This window comes from Papio anubis, chromosome 5 (genome assembly GCF_008728515.1).
Source record: "Papio anubis isolate 15944 chromosome 5, Panubis1.0, whole genome shotgun sequence".
NCBI lineage: Eukaryota > Metazoa > Chordata > Mammalia > Primates > Cercopithecidae > Papio > Papio anubis.
In genome coordinates, this window is record NC_044980.1 from 119,845,819 (window position 1) to 119,873,423 (window position 27,605).

The 27,605-nt window shown below is 41.4% G+C and overlaps 2 protein-coding genes across 2 annotated transcripts in view; one reads left to right on the forward strand and one right to left on the reverse strand.

Moving 5' to 3' along the window:
• C5H5orf63 (chromosome 5 C5orf63 homolog) overlaps positions 1–17,065 on the reverse strand; it is a 39,386-nt gene extending 22,321 nt beyond the window's left edge. The window contains exons 1-2 of the mRNA XM_021940190.2: positions 16,971–17,065; positions 13,174–13,288 (exon numbers count right to left, since the gene is read on the reverse strand). The gene's annotated coding sequence lies outside the window, so the exon portion shown is untranslated. The remainder of the gene's footprint in view (positions 1–13,173; positions 13,289–16,970) is intronic.
• MEGF10 (multiple EGF like domains 10) overlaps positions 1–27,605 on the forward strand; it is a 375,350-nt gene that overhangs the window by 458 nt on the left and 347,287 nt on the right. The window lies entirely within an intron of this gene.

A 27,605-nucleotide genomic window follows, 5' to 3' on the forward strand; every position in this document is an offset into this window, starting at 1 on the left:
GTTGGTTGGGGACAGAGCTCTGCAGGCTGTGGGAAGGGTCTGGTGGAGGGTGTGCAGTATGGGTTGTATGCAGAAGACTGATGAGTATGACTGAGGCTTAGAGGAAATGGGGGAGAGAGGTGGCAACAGGCTAGAGAGGGTAAGCAAGAGTCTGGCCATGCAGGGCCTTTCAGGTTTGTGCTAAGGGTAGCTGGGGGCATTTCTGTTTTATGTGGGAAGGGGGTGAATTGATTGCTTTTCCATTCTGAAAGGATCCCTCAGCTTTGGGAAGTAGATGAGAAGGGTTGAGGATAGGCAAGAGTAGAACAAGCAGGGAGGTGAGGAAGCTACTGAGCAGTCCAGATTGTAGGTGTGGTGGCTTGAATGGTGGTATAGTAAATAGTGAGAAAATGATGGATAATAATTGTAGTAATACTCAAAGCTAACATTTATTGATTGCTCACAAAAAGCTTTATACTCATTAGTCTGTTTAATCCTGAGAACAATGCAATTAAGTATTAGTACCATTTTACAGATGAAGAAATGGAGGTTTAATAACTTGCTGAAGTTCTCACAGCTACAAAATGGTAGATTTGGAATTCCATCTCATTCTGTCTGATGTCTTAAGCTTCCCACTATAAATTCAGTGTGTACTCAGTGATTTTAAAAAAGATACAAAGAAAACCAAGGTCAGGAATGAATTCCTTAAACCACACTGATTATGTGATGTTGCTGGAAGCCGCATTAAGATAGTAGAATTTACAAGTTCTTTGTCACTTCAGCATTTTCTGATAGGCTAAAGAGGGAATTTTGTGACTGTCAACAGACTACCTATGATTATTTTTGAATTAATGCACTCTGATAAGACTTAGTTTTTCTGGAAAAAGAAAAGTCAAGTGGTAAAACACACTCCACCTAACAGTTGCTGATAGGATGTCTTTAAAGAAGGGATCTGGGGTCCAGTTATAAACACCTTGGTGGAGCATGAGTATCTTAGATATTGTGGAGTGACAGAAAAGCTTACTAGAAATGTAACTCCAGATCAGCTTCCAAATCTCGTTTATTGTTGGAAGACAAAGGTTTATAAAATCACTTGGACTTATGAAACCTGATTTCACCCACTGAAGGAAAAGAATGGACTCACCAAGGCCAACAATGAAGGCTTTTAGCACTGGTTGTGAGTAAATTTCTCTAAGGAGCCAAAAGTTGACAAATTTTCAGAATTTGAGTTTCATCAGTAAGAATTTCTTGGGTTTGTAAGTGATAATACAAGACCCGGAGCCTCCCCATTATTGTTTTGGTTAGAGGGAGTCCTGTGCAATGTCTGGGAATCCCTGAGAACTCACTATGGTTGATACCCTCTTTGGGAGTGCCTGGCTGACTGCCATGAGCTCAGAGGACCAGTTTAGCCTCTAGATCCAGGGCCTACAGTGCTGGGGAAAGGAGCTCTGCTTGGGAAAATATCTGGAGTCTGGCCAGGAAAAATGATTGTCTACAAAACCAAAAAAAAAAAAGGCAGTCATAGCAAAATTAATAAGCATTTATTAAATGATCACAAAATCGAACACTGTGTCAGCTTCATTAATGGCTGAATTTAGCATTCATAACAACTTCATTACATTGGAAAACAGTTTTTAGATGAGATGCTCTCACCAAGTGAGAGTTCCTGAGTATATGTGATGAATGTAGAGAAATTATATTTTAACTTTTAGCCAAATAATTTCACAAGCAAAATTTGAAAAGTCCTTTTATAGAAAAATTATTAAGTGTGAAATGTATATACTTTTTAATATGTTTCAAATGATGTGAAAGAATGTTTTAAGAATGTGAAGGTCTTAAGACAGTTATGGGTCTTGTACAATTTTGTTCATTCAAAACATGCTTGTTGCCAGACGCGATGGCTTACACTTGTAATCCCACCATTTTGGGAGGCCAAGGTGAGCGGATCACCTGAGGTCAGGAGTTCGAGACCATCCTGCCCAACGTGGTGAAACCCTGTCTCTACTAAAAATACAAAAATTAACTGGGCGTGGTGATGGGTGCCTGTAGTCCCAGCTGCTCAGGAGGTTGAGGCAGAAGAATTGCTTGAACCCAGGAGGCAGAGGTTGCAGTGAGCTGAGACTCCATCCTGGGCAACAAGAGCGAAACTATGTCTCCAAAAAAAAAAAAAAAAAAACAACCCAAAAAATGAACAAACAAAGACAAAAACATGCTTGTCATTAGGCATTTGACTTGCATGTCCTCCTGTAGGTCTGGACTGCAATTCTAGGCTATGCTCTACCATTCTGGATAGGACTGGTGCAGGGATCTCTGTGTGCTAGAATGTTCAGAACTCACCTGGGTTGAGTTTTTCAATGGTCATCTCTGAGGCAGAAGCCTGGTGTAGAGAAAGCCTGCTGCCACAGTCTGATCTGTAACTCCTGACATAACTCCAAAGGTACTTTAGGGAACACATGAGCTATTCTTCCAGAGATGTCCTGGAGCCAGGCTTCCCTCTTAAGGCCTCTGAAAGGTGGCCTGTGTGGGTGTGAAGGAAGGTATCTTCACTCCTGCCCTCTTAGCTTTGCCTCTGGAAGAGCAGGAATAAAGAAATGGCCTTTGATGTCAATATGTTCCCTTCAGAATGCCTTAGAAAAATAATGTATGTCTTGGCAAGTAGTGACTGTCATGCCAGCTCTGTTTTACAGTAACTTGGCTCTGTGTTGCCACTCAAACAACATGCAATTTGAACTTTGACTAGGAGGGACAATCTCAGTAATTGCCACAATTAGGTGATGCAATTGTTTTGGTGGAGGTGTTCAGAAACTTGGTAGGTTTTCTTTCCTGGTGTATTTCTGGTCTTTATAGTGAGCATATATGTTTATCTCATGAGTGTCCCATCCTCAGGTCTGCAAACTCTGCAGGAAACGATCTGTAAGGGCCAGATATTGTGTTATGTTTAAGGTCATGGAGAAAAACAGTGGCAACCTCCCAAAGAAAAGACAGGCTTCTGAGTCTGGGATGTGCTGGGTCAGTGGGGTCGCTGTTGACTCCCCTCAGGCCAACCATTACAGGAAACAGAATTATAAGCCCAACTCACCAGGGGAGAATGGATCTCAAAAGTCTGATTCCTATGTCCCCTTTGACATTTTAAAAACTCTGCTCTTCTGCCAGACATTCAGAGAACAGTGAAGTAAATTTTAAAAGGAGAAAAATGTTTATTTGTTTTAAAGCTTGCTCAGTGATCCACTTAGGCCATTTACATAAACAACCTTTCCATGTAAACACCATTAATTATGTAGTATAAGAGACAAATAAAAATGCTAAAAAAATAAAAGTAATTGTAGAATAAATTAGTATGGCTTGAGTGCACAAATATAGATAAACTGTAGACTTTTACATTTTATTGAAGGAAGTGGATGTGTGTTTTTTCTTTTGTTTGAGCTACTAGGAACCAACAAATGACATTTGACAGATGGATACCAAAGCTGTTAAAGTTTAAACCCATACTGGTGATGAAATTACAGTTTTTGCAGGGACCTTGACTCACACTTCTTTCTTTATCTGTCTTAAAAAGATTGTGGGACAAGATAGGAGATGAGTGTCCTGTGGATTTCCCCAGAAGGTTTGTTGGAGCAAGACCATTGTTGTCTACTCCAAAATCAGTAGCTTCCAACCTCCTTTCACTTGTAATAACAGAAGATTACTTGTGTCTGTGCTAAAGGAAATGAATCGAGTGCAGCCTGCCAGGCACAAAGAAGAAGGGCAGAAACTGACACTGTTGAGGAAAGATGGCATGGGGACCTTGTAGTAACAATACCAGGGCACATTTATGTCACCCTTTGTAGTATTGCAAGAGTCTTTATAGATATCATTTAATTTGATTCTTCATAATAATTCTGTAAGATAGACAGGGCATGCATTTTTATCAGTCCCATTTTACAGACAAGGTAATTGAAGCTTCGTGAAGGAAATCACAATGAAGCTGGAATTGGAAAGCCTTTCCTAACTCCTATCTATATTTTTTTCACTACCCCATTCATAATTCTTTTTAAATGTAAATGAAAAGAAACATGGTTCAGTTCCTAGCAATATTTTTGCTATGTAGGATTTTTTAAGAATGTTGAGTGCATTTACATCATTTCCTCAGGGAAGGTTTTGTTTTACCTGGACAGGCAGGAAATGGAATTGAAATGGGAAAAGTTTTTCATTTTTATGGATTAAACCCATCTGTTATGTTCACTAAGGCTAGATCATGGAGGAGGATAGATTTCTCACAGCATAAAGAGAGGAGAGTAAAATGCACCTCCTTTATTCCCTGGTTCAGATTCACCCCCATCCAGGGAGTCCTGTTCAGACAAAACAGGGCAGTCAGCCTATCAGTAAGAAAGAAAAGATACTGTGGCCCTCAAACATGCCCCAATATACTGAGCAGTCTTCCACAAAGTTGAAGTTAACACTTATTGCTCAGAAGAATTCTGAGGAGTAACTTTTTGGCACATATTTGAATATTATCTGCTGTGTGTGCACAGGACAAAAATAAAGGAAATTTTCCCATTTATTCAGAATAATGCTGACTGAGTACTTACTATGTGCCGTAGTCAAGCACTGGAATGCTAGTGTTTATTGTTTTTTTTTTTTTTTTTTCTGAAACAGAGTTTCACTCTTGTTGCCCAGGCTAGAGTGCAATGGCACAGTCTCAGCTCACTGCAACCTCTGCCTCCTGGGTTCAAGCAATTCTCCAGCCTCAGCCTCCCGAGTAGCTGGGATTACAGGCATGCACCACCATACCCGGCTAATTTTGTATTTTTAGTAGAGACAGGGTTTCACCATGTTGGTCAGGCTGGTCTTCAACTCCTGACTTCATGTGATTTGCCCACGTCGGCCTCCCAAAGTTCTGGGATTACAGGCCTGAGCCGCTGTGCCTGGACTGGACTGCTAGTGTTTTTTGTTTTTGTTTTCTTTTTTTTTTGAGACAGAGTCTTGCTCTGTCACCCAGGCTGGAGGGTAGTGGTGGGATCTTGGCTCACTGCAACCTCCACCTCCTGGGTTCAAGAGATTCTCCTGCCTCAGCCGCCTGAGTAGCTGGGATTATAGGCACACGCCACAGCCTCTGGCTAATTTTTGTATTTTTAGTAGAAATGGGTTTTCACCATGTCAGACAGGCTGGTCTTGAACTCCTAACTGCAAGTGATCCACCTGCCTGGGCCTCCCAAAGTGTTGGGATTACTGGCGTGAGCCACCGCACCCAGCTTGGAATGTTAGTGTTGAACCACATACACGTACTCCTTGTAATAGAGCTCACAGTCAAATCTTAATGAAATGATCATGTCAATATTTACTGTAGAAAACCCATTTTCCAATGGGAGTAAGACCAGTAACTAGTTAATTGGCAAATGCAGTTAAAGTGGGAAGTATGTATATGATTTGATATATGTATATATTTAATCATATAGATATGGTTATATATATAATAAATATTTTATTTTCTTACTTAAAATACATAAATGAACATTCATTTGCTAAATGTGTTAGAGTCAAGATCGTTTCTTTTAGACTCTATCCAGTCATTGAAAGTTTACGTTATCTTTCTTGCATAAAACCCACTCAAAATGGTGGGATATACATATCATCTACAATTTCCAGTTTCAGATACTCTAAAGTGAAGGGAAAACTTAAAGACACTTGTGAAGTGTCTTCACTAAGTGAATTCACTTATATTTTTATTTTTTCCCCAATCTTTTACACTTGTCTTGCCTACAACTAATTTAAGAGCAATTATTTTCCCCCAGCTTTTCAAGTCTTTCCAAAGCATTTAACTGAGCTTTCATAGAAACAGTAACTCTCTTTTTATGCTCATATTTGATCAGTTTATGTGATATTTAATTAAACTACATAATTATAGTAATCAAGTACAACTGCCATAAACAGGTTTGGGAACAAAAACAACCCACTCTTAGTAAGCATAAGCTCAGCTGGTGGGAGTAGAGGCGTTGAGGTTACCAGGTGGCAGAAGCCACAAGTGTTGATCGTGATCTGGGCAATCCATCAATACGTTTTACAAAGGGATTTGAAAGCATCACTTAATTCCCTGTGGTGCTGAATTAAGAGAGCTTCTATTGTAATTAACAACGAATAAATATTACTAAAGAAAAGCGGTGGGTGCCATAAAAGTCTGTGATTGGGAGATGCGATATATGCATCACAGTCCTGGGGCTTTAGGAAAGGACTTGACTGTTGACCTAAAATCAGACAACGAGTAGAGTTACCTCAGAGACAGGCTGGGGCAGGAATCTGGAGAAAGCGTTCCAGGCAGCAGGAGTAAGTGTGAGGGTGGAGGGAGGATGTGTTGAAAATGAGGAACTGAAAGAAGGCAGTGTGGGTGGAGCCAAGAGTGGCAGCTGGGTAGCAGTACTGGATGAGGCAGAGGGAGGTAGAGGCCACTTTATGCAAGCTTTCTGGGCTCTTGCAAGCAGGGGGTCTTCATCTCTATTGACAGCGGGAAGCTGCCAATGCATGTGAAGCGGGAGTGTGCTTATTTGTTCAAGAGCAACAGCCAATTTGTAGAGTTTAGACCACCAAATCTAATTTGGGTACTTGGATTATATGTTTTCGTAATCTAAATACACTGTAGGTAATGGAGAAAAAATTTTCTTTTCTTGACCTCTGGCATCAGAATTTCTCTTGGGGAGGGAACTGTCCTTATTCAGGAGGATGCATTCATTGGCAGCTTGTGGGCCAGAGATGAAGATCTGAGGATAGGTGTTGAGATAATAAAGAGATACTAAATATCTCTGCTGAGAAAATAAAAGGGAGTGAGACAGAAGGAAGGGGAGTTTTGTATTAGTTTTCTAGGCCTGCCTTAACAAACTACCACAAACTGAGTGTCTTAAAATAACAGACATTTATTCTCTCCACTTTGGAGGTTAGAAGTCTGAAATCAAGGTGTCAGCAGGGCCATGCTCCCTCTATAAAGCTCTGGACAGAATTTTTCCTTGCCTCTTCTTGGTTACTCCTGGTGCCTGTGCAATCCCTGGTTGCTTGGTTTGCGACTGCATCTCTCCAGCTCTGCCTCTGTTGTCACATGGCATCCTCCTTGTGTGTCTCTGTCTGTGCGTCTTCTCCTTTTCTTATAAAGATGCCAGTCATATTGGATTAGGGTCCACCTAAATTACTTCATCTTAACTTGCTGCATCTGCAAAGACCCTGTTTCTAAATAAGGTCCCATTCACACGCACTGGAGGTTAGGACTTGAATGTATCTTTTTGGGGGACACAATTCAATCCATAACTGGTGTAAACAGGGAGAGGTGAGAAGGATCAGAAAAATCATGAGATGTTAAGGGCTTAGGGTGGCTACAACCATTAAGAAATTGCTGATGGTGGAATGGCTGAGAGGACTAATAATGCATTTTAAAGTGCTTTTTGAAGATATAGAAGTAGCCAACAAACGTGAAAAAATGCTCAACGTCACTAATCATCAAAGATGTGAAAATCAAAACCACAATGAGATATCACCTCACACCACCAGTCAAAATGGCTATTAAAATGTCAAAATAATAATAATAATAATAATAAGGGCAGCAAGGCTGTGGAGAACAGGGAATACATATACACTGCTGGTGGAAATGTAAATTAGTTTAGCCACTGTGGAAAGCAGTTTGAAGATTTCTCAAAGGACTTAGAACTACCATTAGATCCAGTAATCCCATTAATGAGTATATACTCAAAGGAAAATAAATCAGTATATCAAAAAGACACGTCTACTCATATGTTTATCATAGCACTATTCACAATAGCAAATACATGGAATCAACCTAGGTGTTCATCAATGGTGGACTGGATAAAGAAAATGTGGTACATATATACCATGGAATACCACGCAGCCATAAAGGAGAATGAAATTATTTCCTTTGTAGCAACATGGATGCAGCCAGAGGCCATTATCCCAAGTGAACTAACGCGGGAACAGAAAACCAAATACTGTATGTTCTTATTTATAAATGGGAGCTAAACACTGGGTACACATGAACATAAAGATGGGAATCATAGACTCTGGGGACTATTAGAGTGGGGAGAGAAGGAATGGATAAGGGTTGAGAAACTACCTATTGGGTACTATGCTTACTACCTGTGTGATGGGATCATTTGTACTGCAAACCTTAGTGTCACACAATATACTCATGTAAAAAAACCTGCACATGTACCCCCTGAATCTAAAATAAAAGTCGAAATTATAAAAATAAATAAAGATCTGATCCAAAAATAAGTAAGTAAAGTATCTCTCTTCCCAGGTAAGACGTGACAGCCTACAAAATGTCTCCTCACTGTGCCCAGGGTGATGACTCCCACCTTTTCAGTGACACTTCTATTACACATGTGTTTGTTGATGCTTTGGTGGAGGAGATCAGGGGGCAAAAGACAAGCGGGGTCACCAAGAAGGACTTGGGTCCCTTGTTAGGGTCGCTGACATAAGGGATGCAATCATACGAAACCTCCAGAGAACAATTCAATAGATGTTGGAGGTTTCTCAAAGGACTTAGAACTACCATTAGATCCAGTAATCCCATTAATTACTGGGGGAGGGGGGCGGGAAAAAGTAATTCTGTGATTGTAAACCACTGTTCCTGTGTCCTGGTCTCGCAGATATTCAGAGAAATATTGAATTTCCACAATCTCCAGCATGCGGATTTGGAAACCTTATCTCCTTCTTGTTGGGCAAGGACCAGGGTTTCAAATATAGTTATGAAAAATCCCCCTGTTCATTTGGTGCTGTCAATCCTTTGAGGGTACAGTGCAGGGTTTTAGCTATATTTACAGTGCTTATGAGTTAGTTAAGAAAAACACACCCCAAATCCTGTAGTCTACATCTCTTGCCCTACTCTTTTCCAAATATCAAAATTCTGAATAGACGATCACTTTGATGGTGGGAGAATGTTCCCCGAAGTTCAGTTTTTAGGTCTTGTCAGTTTCCCTTCTTACTTCGGTAAGACTTAACGTTTTATTTCTGGATCGCTGGCTGAGGCACTGAAGCTCTTCCATGCCATTCACTCAGGTGATGATTTCCTGCAGTGAGTCCAGATGTTTGTGTTCGGCATTACTGCTATTAGCCATCAAGTCTGAGAATTGTACAAAATTAAATCCATCCTTGAGGCCTAGAAGGGAAGACAATCTTAATAGTAGTTTAATGTCCTCAGAGTGAAATATCCTGAAGTGGGGGAAGAACTACCATCTCCATGAACTGCAGTCCTACACTGCAGCCTTTTTCTTTATTTCCGTGCTTCATTTACGTTGGTATTTAACACAAATGTGGTTTTAAAGCACATCAAAGCCTCCTTAAAACCTAAGTAACTGGCAAATGGTTAGAATAATTAATAAAGCCGGTTTTTGTTTGTTCTGTAAGCAGCTCAAAGAAATTGAGAAAATTTGCAGTTGGCTAAGGTATTATTGGTGGCTAATATGTTGCACCTCTGTAGAAACATTTTTTTTTTTAAATACTTTATGTTCTAGGGTACATGTACACAATGTACAGGTTTGTTACGTATGTATACATGTGCCATGTTGGTGTGTGTGCTGCACCCATTAACTCGTCATTTACATTAGGTATTTCTCCTAATGCTATCCCTCCCTCTCCCCCCACCCCACAACAGGCCCTGGTGTGTGATGTTCCCCTTCCTGCGTCCAAGTTATCTCATTGTTCAGTTCCCACTTATGACTGAGAACATGGGGTGTTTGGTTTTCTGTCCTTGTGATAGTTTGCTCAGAATGATGGTTTCCAGCTGCATCCATGTCCCTACAAAGGAAACGAACTCATCCTTTTTTATGGCTGCATAGTATTCCATGGTGTATATGTGCCACATTTTCTTAATCCAGTCTGTCATTGATGAACATTTGGTTTGTTTCCAAGTCTTTGCTATTGTGAATAGTGCCGCAATAAACATACGTGTGCATGTGTCTTTATAGCAGCATGATTTATAATCCTTTGGGTATATACCTAGTAATGAGATGGCTGGGTCAAATGGTATTTCTAGTTCTAGATCCTTGAGGAATTGCCACACTCTCTTCCACAATGGTTGACCTAGTTTACACTCACACCAACAGTGTAAAAGCGTTCCTGTTTCTCCACATCCTCTCCAGCACCTGTTGTTTCCTGACTTTTTAATGATTGCCATTCTAACTGGTGTGAGATGGCATCTCATTGTGGTTTTGATTTGTATTTCTCTGATGGCTAGTGTTGATGAGCATTTTTTTCATGTGTCTGTTGGCTGCATAGATGTCTTGTTTTGAGAAGAGTCTGTTCATATCCTTTGCCGACTTTTTGATGGAGTTGTTAGTTTTTTTCTTGTAAATTTGTTTGAGTTCTTTATAGGTTCTGGATATTAGCCCTTTGTCAGATGAGTAGATTGCAAAAATGTTCTCCCATTCTGTAGGTTGTCTGTTCACTCTGATGGTAGTTTCTTTTGCTGTGCAGAAGCTTTTTAGTTTAATGAGATCCCATTTGTCAATTTTGGCTTTTGTTGCCATTGCTTTTGGTGTTTTAGACATGAAGTCCGTGCCCATGCCTATGTCCTGAATATTGCCTGGGTTTTCTTCTAGGGTTTTTATGGTTTTAGGTCTAACACTTAAGTCTCTAATCCATCTTGAATTATTTTTTCTATAAGGAGTAAGGAAGGGATCCAGTGTCAGCTTTCTACTTATGGCTAGCCAATTTTCCCAGCACCATTTATTAAATAGGGAATCCTTTCACCATTTCTTGTTTTTGTCAGGTTTGTCAAAGATCAGATGGTTGTAGATGTGTGGTATTATTTCTGAAGGCTCTGTTCTGTTCCATTGGTCTATATGTCTGTTTTGGTACCAGTACCATGCTGTTTTGGTTACTGTAGCCTTGTAGTATTGTTTGAAGTCAGGTAGCGTGATGCCTCCAGCTTTGTTCTTTGGACTTAGGATTGTCTTGGCAATGCAGGCTCTTTGGCACAAGACAGGGATGCCCTCTCTCACCACTCCTATTCAACATAGTGTTGGAAGTTCTGGCCAGGGCAGTCAGGCAAGAGAAAGAAATAAAGGGTATTCACTTAGGAAAAGAAGAAGTCAAATTGTCCCTGTTTGCAGATGACATGATTGTATATTTAGAAAATCCCATCGTCTCAGCCCAAAATCTCCTCAAGCTGATAAGCAACCTCAGCAAAGTCTCAGGATACAAAATCGATGTGCAAAAATCACAAGCATTCTTATACACCAATAACAGACAAACAGAGAGCCAAACCATGAATGAACTCCCATTCACAATTGCTTCAAAGAGAATAAAATACCTAGGAATCCAATTTACAAGGGATGTGAAGGACCTCTTCAAGGAGAACTACAAACCACTGCTCAGTGAAATAAAGGAGGACATAAACAAATGGAAGAACATTCCATGCTCATGGATACGAGGAATCAATATCGTGAAAATGGCCATACTGCCCAAGGTAATTTATAGATTCAATGCCATCCCCATTAAGCTACCAGTGACTTTCTTCACAGAATTGGAAAAAACTACTCTGTAGAAACTTTCACATCTGGGTTGTGTCATGAGCACTGAAGCTGCCCAGGCACAATAAAGTGAAAAGCAAGCAATTACCCAGAGACTGTGAATACAATACGAGGCTAACTTGGATATTTAGGCAAGAAACCTTTAGGGTCTTCTCCCACTTTGTGAGTCCTGCATGGATTGTTGGTGAGAATGGCTGGAGGGTGCTCTACTTTACCCTGAAGGAATTGGCTAACCCATCCATTCTCCTGAATTATGTCGGGAAATTTGTGTCCTCTGGCTGCTGAGAAAAGATGGATCGTCTTGGTGACCTTCACAGTCATCCTCTTAAGCCTCTGAGAACCAGCTGGTTTCCTGTTTAAACCAAGTCATGTCTGCCTGAATCCTGCATGCTTAGGGAAGGTATCCTCAATAGAGGCCCTCATGTCTCAACAGTCCTGAGATGACCCAGAGAATGCTAGAGGAATGGACTCTAAAGTTCCCTCTGACCCAAGGCCTATGCCATGTGCCAGGCTCTCTAGTTCTGTATATGGTTGGTTCTTTTCCATAATTCCTGCTCTGCCCCTATTACTCCTCACAATAACCCTTTAAAGACAGTTATTCTGCCAGTATAAAAGGTGCCAGTCTTCTATGGCACCCTGGCTTTTACCATACCCCAAGCCCAAGACCGTCTTTTCAAAGCTCTGTGTAAACTCTAAATGGTTACCACACATAAGAAAGATTAAAACAGAGGGGGAAAAAAATCTCAGCTTGAACTAGCCACATTGTTGCTCATTACCTTGCAGATATAAAGCATTCTTACATTTTAAACATTTCCATATTTTAATAAGAGCAAGTCAAAGTTGGCCAGGATTCAGAAGAAATCTCTTGAAATGGTAATACATTTAAGAAGGTTCTTTATAAAATCAGGAGTGGTAGTTACTTTCTTAGTAGCTTCCAAGAGTGGAAAAAGCAGGAAGACTGAAGGATACCAATACTTTGACAGGTCTGAATGTTAGCAAGTGGGGATCAGTTATTCTCATTTGTCAAAGAGACAAGACAGGAGTAAGGCATAAGTTTGGTAGAATAAAAGAAAGTTAATCTAAGAAACATGTAAGTGCAGTGAAACTGGCTTTGTCCTCTTGTACTGCTGGTGGCAATTCAATTATCATATAGTCATATTTCTTATTTTGTAATTGTTAATTGGTTAAGGCATAGAGCATTTCTGTGAAATTCTTCTCTCTCTCTTCCCAAGCATGTGTGTGTGTGTGTGTGTGTATGTATATAAAAATGAGGAAATGGAGAAACAGCAGAGACATGTGTTACTAGCTGCCTCCATCTGGATCTGGGGAAGGCCCAAACCTCAGACTTACTGTTTGTTCCCTTCTGCTATCGTGAGGTAGATGGTCGCTTTGAAGACACAGTTTCTTTGCCACCACGTCTTATTCTAGGGTTATTTGTGGCTTTTCAGTTTTGCGCTATTCTTTTCTGGTCACCACTGATTCTCACATAAGTGCAGATGATGAGGGAAAAAATCTAACTAAATGGAATCCTTACTACATGTGTCATATTTTCTCTGCCCAGTGCCTGTCTTAAAAGCTTATCCGATTGTATATTATCTCTCATAGCTTGCTTGGACTCCTCTTTCCTCTTGGTCTTGGGAAAAAAGAGAGAGGGAGAGGTGTTTAAAGGTAGTTCGCCATGGCATACCGCCTGTACTCCTGCAGGTAGTTTACACGCCGCGTGGTCTCCACTATTGCTGTGTGCTGTAACTCAGTAACCCAGTGGTAGCTTGACCTTCAACAGCTGCTGAGCCTCTCTGTTTCTGAAAAGGGGCAGAAGAGGCCATTAGAGCAAGGAAATAACATGTGGCTTTCCAAACTGCATGAAATACATCTATTGTGAATAGATGAATTACATATTCATGAAAACTGTGAAATGGAAGACAACTCTGCTTGCCAAGCCCTCACGTTGGCTGAGCACAAGGCCCAGCAAACAATGCAAAGCTCTGGCTCTCTCACTTATTTACCTTGCCAGTCAACATGTGCTGTTCTATAACAGGTTTCTTCAAGTCGTGAGAGGAAAGCTGGGAAGAGTTCTGCATTTCCAAAGAAAACTGAATTCCAGAATTATTACATTTTAATCTCATGCTAATGAGCATTTATTGAGTGGCCACTGTTCTAACATTATCCTAACAAAACTGCAATACTGTACTATTAGGAAAGGAATTTACTAGTCAAAAGCGAGTCTGCACACACTGTAACTGTCCCCCTTTCCTCCATTAAAGAGGATGTCTAGTATGTGTATAACCACTCACACCAAGATAAGAGTTTTGATGTTTCTGTTTCTTATTACTTCCTGTTAGAAGAGAATCATGGAAATTCTTTCTACCTTACAGATAGGAAAAATGAAGCCAGACATGTTAAGTGACCTCCCAAGGGACATTGTCACTGTCAGAGCTGGGAAGAGCATTGCATTGCTGTCTCTTGACTCTGAGTTCATATTTACTGTACCAGAGTGCTCATATGGATTTGATGTTAGTATTACAATGTCAGTAACAAGGATGACCAAAAAGATTTTGACATTTCAAGTGCTCTACGTGGTTGTGTTTGTGGCTCATCAAGGGCAGTGGTCCAATACTGGTTAGTATCATGCACATGCTGTTCCTCTTAGCTTCAGTCCTTTCCCCTTCTCCACCCTAATGTTTCATCTTTACATTTTTTGCTGAGCTGGGTGAGCTAAACAGGCTCACTGGTAGCTATTCAAACCCTCTTCTTGGGGTTTCTGTACTGCAGAGGTTCCAAATATGATTTAGGGCTCTTTTAGACAGATGCATTTGCACAAGACTTAAAATCAGAATTGAGTTAAATGGCAAGAGCTGTGTGGTCTGTTAGCCTTTATTTTTTCCCCCAGCAAGGGTCTAACAGGAGCCAACAATTGTATCCATGAAGATTGCAAAAGACGTATATTCCTGGAGCCAATGGTTGCAGTGTCAGCCTTTTGATTTCCAAGCTTCCTGGATATGGCAGAGAAGGCAGCTCCACTTGGGAGTCCGCTTCTGCAGTACTGTTCTAGGATATATTTCTCCAGGTTTTGCAGAGACCTCTTTTCCTGACCTTTCAAAGATTCTGTTAGCACCTGATTTCCTGCATTAAATCCTGTTCTACTTAAACTTGCTAGAATGGTTTCTCTGATCTACAGCTGAGTCCTGACTGATCTATTGCTCAAAGATCACCTGTAAGGCCCTCTGCAGCCTGAGTCATCTGTCCGTGTTCAATCACATCATAGTGCATTTAAATCTCTCTCTCTCTGTATGTGTGTGTCTCCTATGCCCGACTGCAAGGTTATTCATCTTTTAGTCCTGCTATACCTGGGACAAAGCCGAGCACATAATATTCACTTAAGAGATGTTTGTTTGAATAAATGGATGGATGACTAAATGCATAGGAACAAATATCCTGTGATGCTTAGTTCACGGGAGAATGAAAAACTTGTTGAAAATGCAATTTTATTTCATATATATGCCATTAGTGTATTTTATATAATAAAATGTAGAAAGGCACATACTTTTAGCTTGATATTAATCATTACCTCTTACTTAAACAGTCAAATGGGATTTGCTGCCTGGCAGTTAAATATTTTGCTATCCTCTGAAGACTAGCAATGTGCATTGATGAATGTGAGCCTTGCCTCTTAGCTTCTGCCTCTTCCCCATTACATTTCTTCCTGGGTAGATTCTGAACAGGTGCTACTAGATGCCTCATTAACTGCATGGAACTTCAGAAATCGTGGGTGAGATGATCCCTTGCCAGAAAGTAAGCCCTGAATTCTTTAAACACTGTCTTGGACTTAAAGTACTGTGATTCTTTCTGTGTTGCCATCAGCAACAGACAATGGCTTAAGGTGCCAAGAGCTTAAATTGATGTTATGTCTTATCTTATTCTGATCTTCCTTCTTGTCATTATTCAGTCCTTTCTCTATCATTTATCTGTTTCATTTCTCCATTAATATTTATTAAATGCCTACAGCTTACATAGTAATAATAATGGTAGTAATATCTACATTCCATTTTTAAAAGCCATTGTAAAAAATTTTCACAATCTGTAACTCATTTAATTCTTGCTAAAACTTTCTGAGGTCAGGAGGGTAGGCACTGATATTCTCATTTTATTTATTGAGGGTTGAGAGGTACAAAAAGAATAAGTGTCCTGCTGAAAGTCACACAGTAGAGGTGGGCCTACATGGTACCAACTGACGTGATCCTAGGTTCAGTGTTTGTCCTGATGCCATTTTTTCTTTTGAGATGGAGTCTCGCTCTGTTGCCCAGGCTGGAGTGCAGTGGCGCAGTCTTGGCTCACTGCAACCTCCACCTCCCGAGTTTAAGCGATTTTCCTGCCTTAGCCTCCTGAGTAGCTGGGATTACAGATGCCAGCCACCGCATGTGCCTAATTTTTGTATTTTTAGTAGAGATGGGATTTCACCATGTTGGCCAGGCTGGTCTTGAGCTCCTGATCTCAAGTGATCTCCCTGGCTCGGCCTTCCAAAGTGCTGGGATTACAGGTGTGAGCTACCGCACCCAGCCTGATGCCATATTTTTAATGGTAAGAAACAAGATGAAGATAGAAACACAAAATTTAGAGTATCATATCTTTAGGACTTTGCACCATGAACCAGTATATTATGCACATGTAGCCACAGAGGGAATATCTTGAAGAGAGTTTGAAAATCCTTCAACTCAATTATGCAAAATATTTCTACCATTCATGAATGTATGTGCTGCATCTATATGTAGCACCCAATTGGAGAGAGCAGGCAAATCTCAGCTGGTGATGATGAATCTCTTTGGCATTAACAGTCCTATTGCAGCAGCAATCAGAGGAGGCCACACACCCACAGTGCTCTGCCCTGGCCTGATGACACACAGGATATTGGGCAATATTTCCAAGTAGGAGACCAGGCAGGGGAGGGGAATCGGGATGGGAGAAATATTCTAAAAACCAAGTCAATTGGGAATTGATTTAAGGGTCTAGGGAGGAGAGAGGGAGAACAGGGGAGGAAATGGTGAATCATTTTCTGTGTGACACCAGAGAGCAATATACTTATACCAATGTGTAGAGCTACAGGGAGGCAGAAGAACGTGTTTTCTGACAATTACAGGAGTCCAAAAATGAGCTGGACCACACTGAAGGGTAATAAGCTCTTCATCATCAGAAATGTTCAAGAAGATGAACACCGTCAAGGCTGCTGTAAAGGAGCCGCCCACGTGGGGAGGTTAGTGTCATCAAGTTGTCAGACGCCAGCAGGCTGGGAGCTAGTGGAGAAGCAGACCTCACCCAAGGAGTCTGATTTAGTAGCTGTGGTACTATCTAGAGAATCTTTGTTAGGAAACCACTAGACCAGAGCAGTGGACTCCACAGTGGAGGGCACAAGGTACATGAAATCCCCTTAATATTTACATTCTATATAAGAGTAAAAAAAAAAAAAAAAAAGAAAGTAGGCCTACTAACATTTGATGTCTGGTGAATCAGGCAGTCTCATGCCACATCTGAGAGGTCACACAGGACACTGAAGCAAGAGTAGAAGTCCTCCAACAAGGAAGGCTGCAGCAGGACCTTCCTTTGTTCGTTTACATTCACATGTTTCCAAACACCTGTAGTTTAACTGTGCCCTGTTAAAGAAATGTATCTTAAATTGCAGAATTGCTACTAGTATTATCTTTACACTAGCTTAAATGAAATGGGAAATAAACATGACCATTGTTGTGTCACAAAGAGGTTTGTGGCTTATCTAGGGGTGAAATCAAGCATAGTCTAACTTAAGGTTGTGCATTTTTTTTTTTTACAAAAAGACGTGTGCAATCCATGCAAGTACGTTGTCCTCCTGTGACAAGTGGCAGATGGTAGTAGACTTCTTAGACAGTTGTGAACAAATAAACACAGTTACTGGTCCCATTTAAATACATGAACCAGGCATGTTCTGCTTTAAGTGGGTTAAGTCATTGACTCATGACACACCCTTGAAAAGTAGGGACCATTAACTCCATTTTACAGATGAGGAAACCAAGGCTCAGAAAGGCAAAAAGTGACTTCCCCAAGATCACTTAGTCAGTCAGTGAGAGTGGGGTTTAAAGGAAGAGTCTTTCTCAGTCAAACAAACTAATTTACATCTCTAAGGTGAGAAATCAGTTGCTTTTTGAAAAAAGAAAACCAAAAACCTGTGCTATGATAAAAGCATTTTGAAAATAATGGCTGAAAATGTTTCCATCGTTAATGTTATTTTTGTTGCCAAAGCTGTGTAAGTGTAACCTTTAACAATCAGAACATTGTAAACTTAGAAAACCTAGTAATAAAATTTTAAAGTCAATTTTAAAATGAAGAGTTTCAGGATATTTTGAAGGATCCATTTATTAAACATATAAAAATACATTAAGTTTTAATTTGCTGGCAAGAACAAATGATAGAGCAGGAAAAAATGAAATTCACTAGCAAACTTAAAAAAAGAACTTTCTTATAATTGGTGGATGCAAGTAAAAATAAGTTTCATGATTTAGTAATCCCAGCCAACAATGCATCTTTCCTACATTTGGATCAACATATTTTCGAGAAGCATCTTTCTCAGCAATGACAGCCATTAAGGCTGCACCAAACTTTCAGATTCCTCTATCACAAGGAACTAAACCAAGATTTTATTTTTTTGTAATGAAGCATATTCAAGTGGATTATTCTCAGTAAAGAAATGTTATCAGTGGTGGCAGCTTTTTAGTGAGAGCAAAAATTCTTTGTATAATATACAATAAAACAAAAATTGTTTTAAAACATTTTATCTTCACGTGATCTTTTAAATTATTGTGCATGTGTTATAATGCTCGTAATGTGTCAGTACCATAGTGTGTGTACATAACTTATAAGTGGGTATATAAAAATAACAGGGTGCCTACTCAAATATTTTACTAAGATGGAACATGGTCAGCTGAGTCTGGAGACTACTAGATGTCACATCCTTCAGTGTCCACTCCTTAGCTTGGAGTCTTTGAGTCTCTGGTAAGTGATCTGCTCTTACCTGAGCGGTGGGTGATAAAGCCTAAGTACCAGGAAGATGCTTCCCTCCAAGGCAGGCACCACCTCATTATCCAGCTCACTGCCCAAGAACCTATCCAAGAAAGCAAAAACAGAAAGAGAAAAACAGCTGAAGACCCGCATTTCCAAGTGAACCAACTTGATTTAAGATTTGAAGCTATTTGTGTTTTGTACAACATCTAATGCACTGTTGATGTTCGATAAATAACAAATCGTGTTATTAATAATTAAGAATTGATGTCTGTGCTCCTGTGAAATGCTTCTCAGAAGAATTATTCCCCATTCACTCATAAAGAAAAATGAGAGGAAGAGACGGAGCAATAGCTTTTAAGGAAATTTAGTTCCAGCTACTTTGTGTGCGTGGTTTTTCCCCTCCCTCTTTGGTAAATCTGATGAATAACTGAGCAAGACAAGACCCAGAACCAGCCTAAGCTGCTTCCCCACCCCCTTTGTCTTCCTATCTTTAGGTGGGAATGTCTAGAATGTTGAATTATATGATTTTAAAGTGCTTGACAAACATTAATTAACTGGGGGTCGTTCTTTGTTTGAAGAGAGTTATATCTAATTGTGAATATGTCTCCAATTATCTGTTCCTCTTTTTGACTGTATTATTATCTAAAATGTGCAGTATCTGATTTGCTTGTACATTCAATTTGGTAGGCTTTTGAAATAGGTGGCAACCATGAAAAAAAGGGACATATAGTCACCTTAATGAGAAAAATCATAATTGTGTGAGATTTTACTTATGCTCATGTATATGCGTATTACATGAATCTACATACACATGCACACGCAACCCTCCCCACCACCACATACATTCTTCCTTCTATTTGTAACCACACTCTCTTTTAAGCCATGAATTTCGACAATTTTGATCACCCACACTGAACCGGACACCATTCCATCTGAGCTAGAGGGATTGTTGAGATTGGCTTTTTAATAGCAGAAAATCAGAAAAGCTCTCTAGAAAAGTGAATTAATCCTCTTGCAAAAGCAAGTGTAATTAATCACGAGAGAAAACTGGCCATGCATGTCAACTGAGTCCAGGGAATTGGCTGAGCGTTATTGATTCATTACCCACTACGACCCCTCCTCCTACCCCATGCAGAAGGAGAGGTGATGGTATGGATGGCAGCCATACCCAAATCTGGCACGTGGACCTGGAGAACCAGATGGATTACAAACTGTGAGAGATGCTGGGCTCATGTTTTGGATAGGCCGTGCACACTGTTAATTAGGATCATAGATTTGAACAATGTCTAAAATAATTAGCCAGGGCGGATATGTGCCCGTGCAGGGGTGGCTTACAGATTTTTCTGTTGCTTAGAGAAATTTTCTATAGTAACAAAGGAATAAAACATAAATTAATTCACAACTGCAGGACTCACACTTAGTATGCATTTCAAAGCTGGCTTCCAAGTAAACCGCATACCAAAACCTAGACATGTCAGTAGCTTATAAATACTGATATGTATGTCACTCTTAGCTTCATTTCTTTGTACTGCTCATCAGCTTTTAGAGGCAGTGTCACTTGGTGGAGACAGGAGTCCTGAATTCAAATCCTGCCTTCACCATTTACTCGCATTTACACACCACAGACCTTAAAACCCTTATCAGCAAAAAGAGAATCATAGTACCTGCTAGGGGTGAATTGCGTCCCTCTAAAATTCATATATTGAAGCCTTAATCCCTGTACCTCAGAATGACTGCAGTTGGAGATAGGGCCTTTTACAGAAGTGTATTAAGTTGCAGTGAGGCCTTTAAGTTGGGCCCTAATCCAATCTGACTGCTGTCCTTATAAGAAGAGGAAATTTGGACACACAAGCGACATCAGGGATGCATGTTCACAGTGGGATCACCAAGTGAAGAGGCAGAAAAAGGGCAGACATCTACAAGCCAAGGAGAGAGGCCAAGGAGAGAGGAGAGAAAAAACCAATCCTGCCGGCACCCTGGTCGTGGACTTCCTGTCTCCAGAACTGTGAGAAAGCACACATCTGTTGTTTACGACACCCGGTCTGTGGTGTTTTGTTATGGCAGCCTTTGCAAACTTAAGTAGTACCTTTTACATGCTTATTATGCAGATAAAGGGGATGATTTTTGCATAGAGCCTGGCATATGTCCTCAATTAATAACAGTTGTTATTGTCATGTAGGTAATCAGTAAATATGATCTCTTCCCTTTCTCCCTGAAGAGGCTGTCATTTCCAGGACTTCTTAGCCCTATTCCATGATATCTATTTGAAAACTGACTCCAGGCAGTATGACTCTGTGTCCTATAGGATGCTGCCAACCCAGTCTCCTTATGAGCAGCCAGCCAGCCCTGCCTTAACACCCCTTATTCCTGTCTGGATTATTCTCTCTGATTATTTTCAGGACTGACTTAAGGAGACAGTGGTTTCTCTGAGATTGGCTGCCCCACCTTCTTCTTTCCCTTCAAAATCTACAAAGAAAGGAATGTCCACCAGCTGTGGAGGTGGCTGTAAAAAGAGTGAGAATATCTCACTGTTCTACTGCTGATGTCCTGTATTTCTGTGCTTTTTCCATTGACATGGAGAGGTGTCTGGATATCTAATGGCTCCATGTTTTGCATAAAGTCAATGTAGGTGTCGTCCCAGACATAAACACCAATACCTGTGATATGCCCACTTCTTTCTTTCTTTCTTTGAAATGAAGTCTTGCTGTGTCACCCAGGCAGGAGTGCAGTGGCACAATCTTGGCTCACTGCAACCTCAGTCTCCCGGGTTCAAGCGATTCTCCTGCCTCATCCTCCCAAGCAGTTGGAAGACAGGTGTGCACCACCATACCTGCCTAATTTTTATATTTTTAGTAGAGATGGGTTTTCACCATGTTGGCCAGGTTGGTCTCGAACTCCTGACCTCAGGTGGTCTGCCTGTCTCAGCCTCCCAAAGTGCTGAGATTACAGGCGTGAGCCACTGTGCCCAGCTTCCTACTTCTGATGTTTAACTGTGGAGCTAGGTAAATCAGCACAAACCCACATCAGAACACTTTCTGTCCTGATCCCAAATGAAGCGGTTGGTGATGTGCAGCCCTGCTGATGCTGATGGCCTCAAGTCCAGCCCCTGCCTGTGAGGGCTGTGTGTACTGGCAATTGTTCAGGGGCCCTGCTCATCTCTGGCTGAGGAGAGAGGACCTGCCATGATGATGGTGTGGCACATAGAACCAGAGCAGAGGCACAGGGGCTGTTTTCAAGATGTTTAGGATGAAAGAGATTCTTCAGAAAGAAAGTTCAGAGGTGTTCTCTTTCCTTTATGGGTTAGCAAGCTTGCTGGCTGCAACCATTAGTGTGTTCATTAATTTAACAAGTATTTACTGCACGCCCACCAAGTACAAACCACTGAAATCCTCCATGAGGAGCATAATAATGATAAAAATGTCTGATGATGTCATAGGCACTGGATTAATTCCTTTACATATTATTACTGACTTTATTGATAGCATTTCTCAAATATCTGCTATGCAGTTTTATGTCTGTTAAGCAGTTTACATGCACTTTATTTTTATAGTAACCTCATGAGGAGGTACCTCCATTTCACAGATGAGAACACTGAGGTTCAGATAGCTCAAGGTCACAAAACTAGTAAATGCTGAAGCCATGAGTAAAACTCAGGTTGTTTTGATCCCAAAGTCTATTCTTTCTTTATTCACTTGCCCAAGAGATAGTTGAGAAAGAAATATTCTGTGTTAATTGAGGCCTTTTGTGTTCTACACTTGGAAATTGCTCTGAAGAGGAACATTCTTCTCACAAACAATGCTAGCTTTATTTCACCCAAAAGATGTCTCTGCTGTGATTTCTAGAGTATTGCCCCGGCTGCTCTAATCTGCCCACCACACTCAGCAGCCACCTTTCCACTGATATTTGAGAGCTATTCCTTTGGGTTAAAGCTGTGCCCTGTAGCAGGGAACATTTATTCCATTATGTCATTTGGCCTTCATGAGAATGTGCTTATCATGTTATATTCTCTTGGGGTGCTGCAGAGTTCAGTGCAGATTGTGTAGGGAAAGCCGGAGAGTGAGGGCTATAGAATGTGTGAGAGGTGTGAGGTGTGGACCCCTCCAGGGTGGAGCAGACAGTGAGGCCCAAGCCTTCAGAGGGAGTAGCAGGATTGTGTCATTGGGAGCTGGATTTCCTGAAGCTCAAGGCTGCTGTCTTTTCAAATCCATCTAATCCTCAGCTGGACGATGGCTTGGATAGAGATGTTAAGGAAAGGGCGTGTGAATGATAAAACACTGCATTTCCCTCAAATTGATATCTAAACCATGTTCATTCATATCTAACCACATGCAACCCATTTGAATGGAAATACAGTTCTTTCTGTTTAATCCAACTACAACCTAATCCTACTACTAACTTATATTTATATAATGCTGACCATTTACAAAGAACTTTTGTAGACATCACCTCATTTGGTTATTACAGTAAACTTTAAGGAAGACAATTTTCTTCCTTTTCCTGCTAAGGGACTTGAGGCTCACATGAATTAAAGGATTTGCTCAGGATCACAGAGCAAGGCAGTGGGGGATGTGTGGGGAAGCACACCTCATGTTTGGGTTAAAAAACCAGAGCTCCTTTGGCGGCATCAAGCTGCTTCTTTGACTACATACTCATTCACCTTCTAGAAACCTGAAAATGCTGGGCTCCCCAATCACAGACTCGCTTCAATAAACAAAAAGGTGGACCTGAGTCTTTCTGTTCTTCCTGGGTATACCCAGTCAGTCTGAAACCCAAATTATGGAAACACTCCCTCTAATTCTGCTCTCATGGGATGGCTTTCAAGGATTGCAGCTGGTTGTAAGCCAGCTCTGCTGTTGAATGGGTGCAGTGGATAATGTCGTTGTTCTGGCCAGGCTCCTCAGATCCCTTTGGACTGTGTGTGTCAGTGGGTTTGCTGAAATTTGCTTTCAGTGGCCAGTGCCTATGGCTTTGTTTCCTAGAGAGCCTCTGGTTGGGCAACTCTGAGGTGTCACTTATGCCCTATCCCGGAGCTCCCCTGTGGGATCAGGTGAAGTCACTGAGTGGGTCTTTACCTGAGGTCACAACTTCGCTTGATTCCCTGCCCTCCCCAGTTCTGCTTCCCTCACTCCCTCATCAGTGATGTCTGGGAGGACTTTCTCACTAAATCACTTGTTCATGAATCCTCATCTCAAATTCTGCTTCTAGGGAATTTGCCCACAGGAGTGGGTGCATGAGAACTCTGAAGCAAAGCACTGTGACCCATGCTCCCTTGCCAGGGTGAGTAGTAGGGAACGGGAGCCAGTGGTGAGGAGCTCACCTTAAGATAAAGGGCATCAGAGGTGTGTCCCAGAGTCTTTGGGTTGTCCTAGTTTTGTATTTATTTTCATATCTTCAATTAAGTAGTTATAATGTTAATTAGTTGCCTGACCTTAAATTATTTAAGTCTCTGAGCCTCTTTTCATATCCCTAAGATGGGGATAAATAACATTTGCCTCTTAGGCCAATGATAGGGGTTTAATGAGATAAGACAGGTAAAGCACTTAACATATTACTTATAGGTGGTGTTCAGACATTATTGCCTGTTCTTCTTCCAATAGTTTGTGTGGAAATTTATCTAGTAGCATTCTGGAAACATTGCCAATAGAATGGGTTAAAGTCACAGAATAATTCTACAGCAGTGCAGCCTTGTATTTCTGTGAATTTCATAGACTTAGAGACAAAAGCTGTTTATACTCATGTAATCCAAGTGTCTCCGGATTTAGCAGCTGCTGATTGCAAATGCAGTCAGATATGAAACCCCGAAAGTCAATAGCAGCGAGCAAACCCCCTTTTGACTGGCTTCTTGTTGATTCAAGGAAGCCTAATCTTTTATAGAGCCCCCTCCGACGGGTGCTCACTTAGGTCCACAATTATTCCTCATCAGTTTGCTGAGCCCAGATGTGTAGCTTTACATCCTTTTGCATGCAGCCTGCCACGCTGCTCCTATCAGCATAGCTGCTGGTGCCGCCGCTGCTTCTAAGGAAGATGGAGATTCCCACACATGTCATTTTAAAATGGAGTCAAAACGCTGCACCTCAAGCCTTACTATGCCCATTGTTGCTTTTGTGAAGATGGAGGATTTTTCTTTTCTATGTTTTTTTGCACTCAGTTGGGAAAGTGACAGCAAAGTTGTCTGAGCCCACAGTGATTGCTGACAGAGCTCTCTCAGCTACAGATGGCAGGGCCAGAGCTCTACAGTAGCCAGGTCCAGTAATTCCAAGAGACAATGAAGTGCTAGAACGTTCTCTCCTTGTCTTTGTTATGTATGCACAGGTGCTGGTAAAGCACTCCTAAAGAATCAGAAATATCTCTGTTGTGCCTCAAGGTCAGGGCACCTGATGACTACCACATCTGATGCTGCGAAATGAAGAGAAAGTTTCTTTTCTCTCTCTCTCTCTCTCAAGTTCTCTCGAGTTCTTAGAGAGAGTTCTTGAGAGAGAGAGTTCTTGAGAGAGAGAGGGTGTGTGCGTGTGCGTGCGTGTGTGTGTGTGTGTGTGTGTGAGAGTGTGGTACAGGTGGAAGGGTGGGATGCAGGAAAAGCCAAAGGACGCATAATGAGTTTACCAGAGCCCAAAGAGTTACAGCATTTTAATATATTTTCAGGTAACGCACAGAACCTCCTTTTCCTCAGGACAAACACAAGCTGTCAGTCTCCTTGGGTGGCAGTGAATTCTGGAACCTGCCACATCCTGTAACCATAATTACCTCCCCCCTACAACTTCAAGCCCTGTTGCAGGATCTTATGGCAGAGATAAAGCAATTACTATTTAAAACCACGACTGACTGCGGCAGCTTTAGCCTGTAAGGAAATAGCATAATTTCTCTCTGGAGTAAGTAGCCTTTTATTTAGCAAAGATGAGGCCCCCAGGGCATGATTTGGAAGGAGGCATTGAAACAAAGAGATAGCTAAACCAATCAGCATAAAAAGTAAACAAGGATTTTCCAAGGGAGAAAAGCAGAGAAGAGCAGACAAGGGCGTGGGAGGAATGAGGGGTTAAGCCACATAGTGGAAGACTGTCAGTCAGTGGGGAACACCACAAGTTGGACATCACCGGTGGCCAGGGAATGTTCAAAGACAAGGATGTTTGCATTGCCTTTTCAGGCTGCTTGCTCTGTGTTGAAAGGTAATCGCCTGCAGTGAGGCCTGGTGTGAGTGGTGAGTGGTGTTTCTGGAAAATCAATGGAAAGACTCTTCGTTCCAAATCTGAGTAGCTAGAATACAGAGCAAATGGAGCAGCCATGGGATGGGTAGGGGCCTTTGGGGGGATTCAGAGAAATACTTAGGAGGAGACTGGGTTTTTATTAACCATAGAATGGGGTGGGTGTCAGCCAATTTCATGTAATTCTCAGAAGGCCAGAGTACCTCAACTGATGTCTGGATGACAGTCTACCCCCTTGCAATCTGACTTTCACCCACCTGCTGTATGTGTCCCATGTGGCTGCATATGTCTGAATCTCAGTAAATTTCTAGGTTTTCTTTTTCCCAGTCTAAGGAGGCTCCTCAGACCCACGCAAATCACTGGAGGCAAATGGATAAATAGGAAGACAAGTGTGTGTAATAGACATGGGGAAAAAGCAGGGCTCATGGGTATAATCATGAAGCAATTTTATTTTGCCTTCCCAACCCCTGGGTAAAAATTTTAGGTTGCCAAGCACAATCTTTATTCAGCAAGTCCAATCATAAAATATCAATACTCCAAACTTGATTTAAAATAAAATCTCCCCTTCTCCAGTTAAGCCCTGCCACAGGAAGGGGGGCCCTAGAAGTAGAGGAGGGGAGGTGGAGTCAGTGTTTGCCTCTCTCCTTCCTCCCTTACTAGCCCCCACCCCCAAGGGTTGGAATAGGAGGGGCGAAGGAAGAGAGTTAAAAGGGGAGCAGAAAAGTTCTCACTTGACTGAAACTCTTTAGATGAGTTTGTGGTCGGTAGGCCTGGCAGGTGTTTAGGTTTGATCATCTCATCAGAACTTTGGTCCTTTGAAGATCACTGAGGGCAATTGCCCGAAACTCTTGATTCAGGTAAAGCCTCTGCTATGGCTGATTGCTTCTGCAGCCTCCAGATATCTGGCGATACCTTTAGCTTCTTTCCATGGGGGCCTGTTTACCCCTCTGGGAAGCCTCTTTGGACAGGACTGATGGAGACCCACATTAATCTTTGTTATGTGGCTCACATCTGCCCATAGGAAACCCTCACCCATTTTTCTCCCTGACAAACTCTGAGAGTATAGGCTGGTAGTACAGCCACTCATTCTTTGACATATTCATTAGCTCATTTAAATTTTCAAGCGAGAGTGAGACACTACCCTATATGCTCCCTAAACTGCAGTCTGTTGAAATCCTGACCACTGCTAGGCATGAGACGAGGGGCAGGTACTGCCCACCTGCCATACTGCAGGGAGGAAGGAACAGGGAGGAAGCCTGGGATGCATAGCATGGTTCTCTCCAACCAAAACCCCTTTCTTTAAGTCCTATGCTTTCAGGTGATTTTGTACCCTCCATATACATGAACAGTTTAAGAGATGTCTCACCAATTCTTGTCACCAACTCTGAAGTTCCTGCATGGAAATCTGAAACAACTTGGATTGTGACATCTATCAACTTATGCTTTAGCTGAAATGTTCTCTCAGAAGCCAGGTTGCTCCTTTTTGTGGTCTGACTTCCATTATGGCCACCCCAGCTGTCAGACCTGGTGGTCCGTGTCTGAATTCCAATAGTATAACGTTACAAGATTTTCTTTTCCTTTGGGACGTTCTTCAATTCCAGTGACAATAAGTGGGTCTAAATGGTGAAGGAGAGACAGGCTGTTTCCTCCATCTACTTCCCAGAAGCACTTAAGGCTCAGTGTCTGCCTTGCCAAGACCCCTTGTTACAATTCAGACATGTCTTACGGGTTCTTCTTTTCAACCTTTAGTGGAAGGACAGAACATACTGAAGTGAAGGTGTATGAGAATGGTTTTCTCTGATTTTTTTTTTTTTTTTTTTTTAATTTGATCCTGAATATGGTATCATGAACTTCACATGTTAGGATCTAGCAGAATTTGAAGAATTATTGTAAA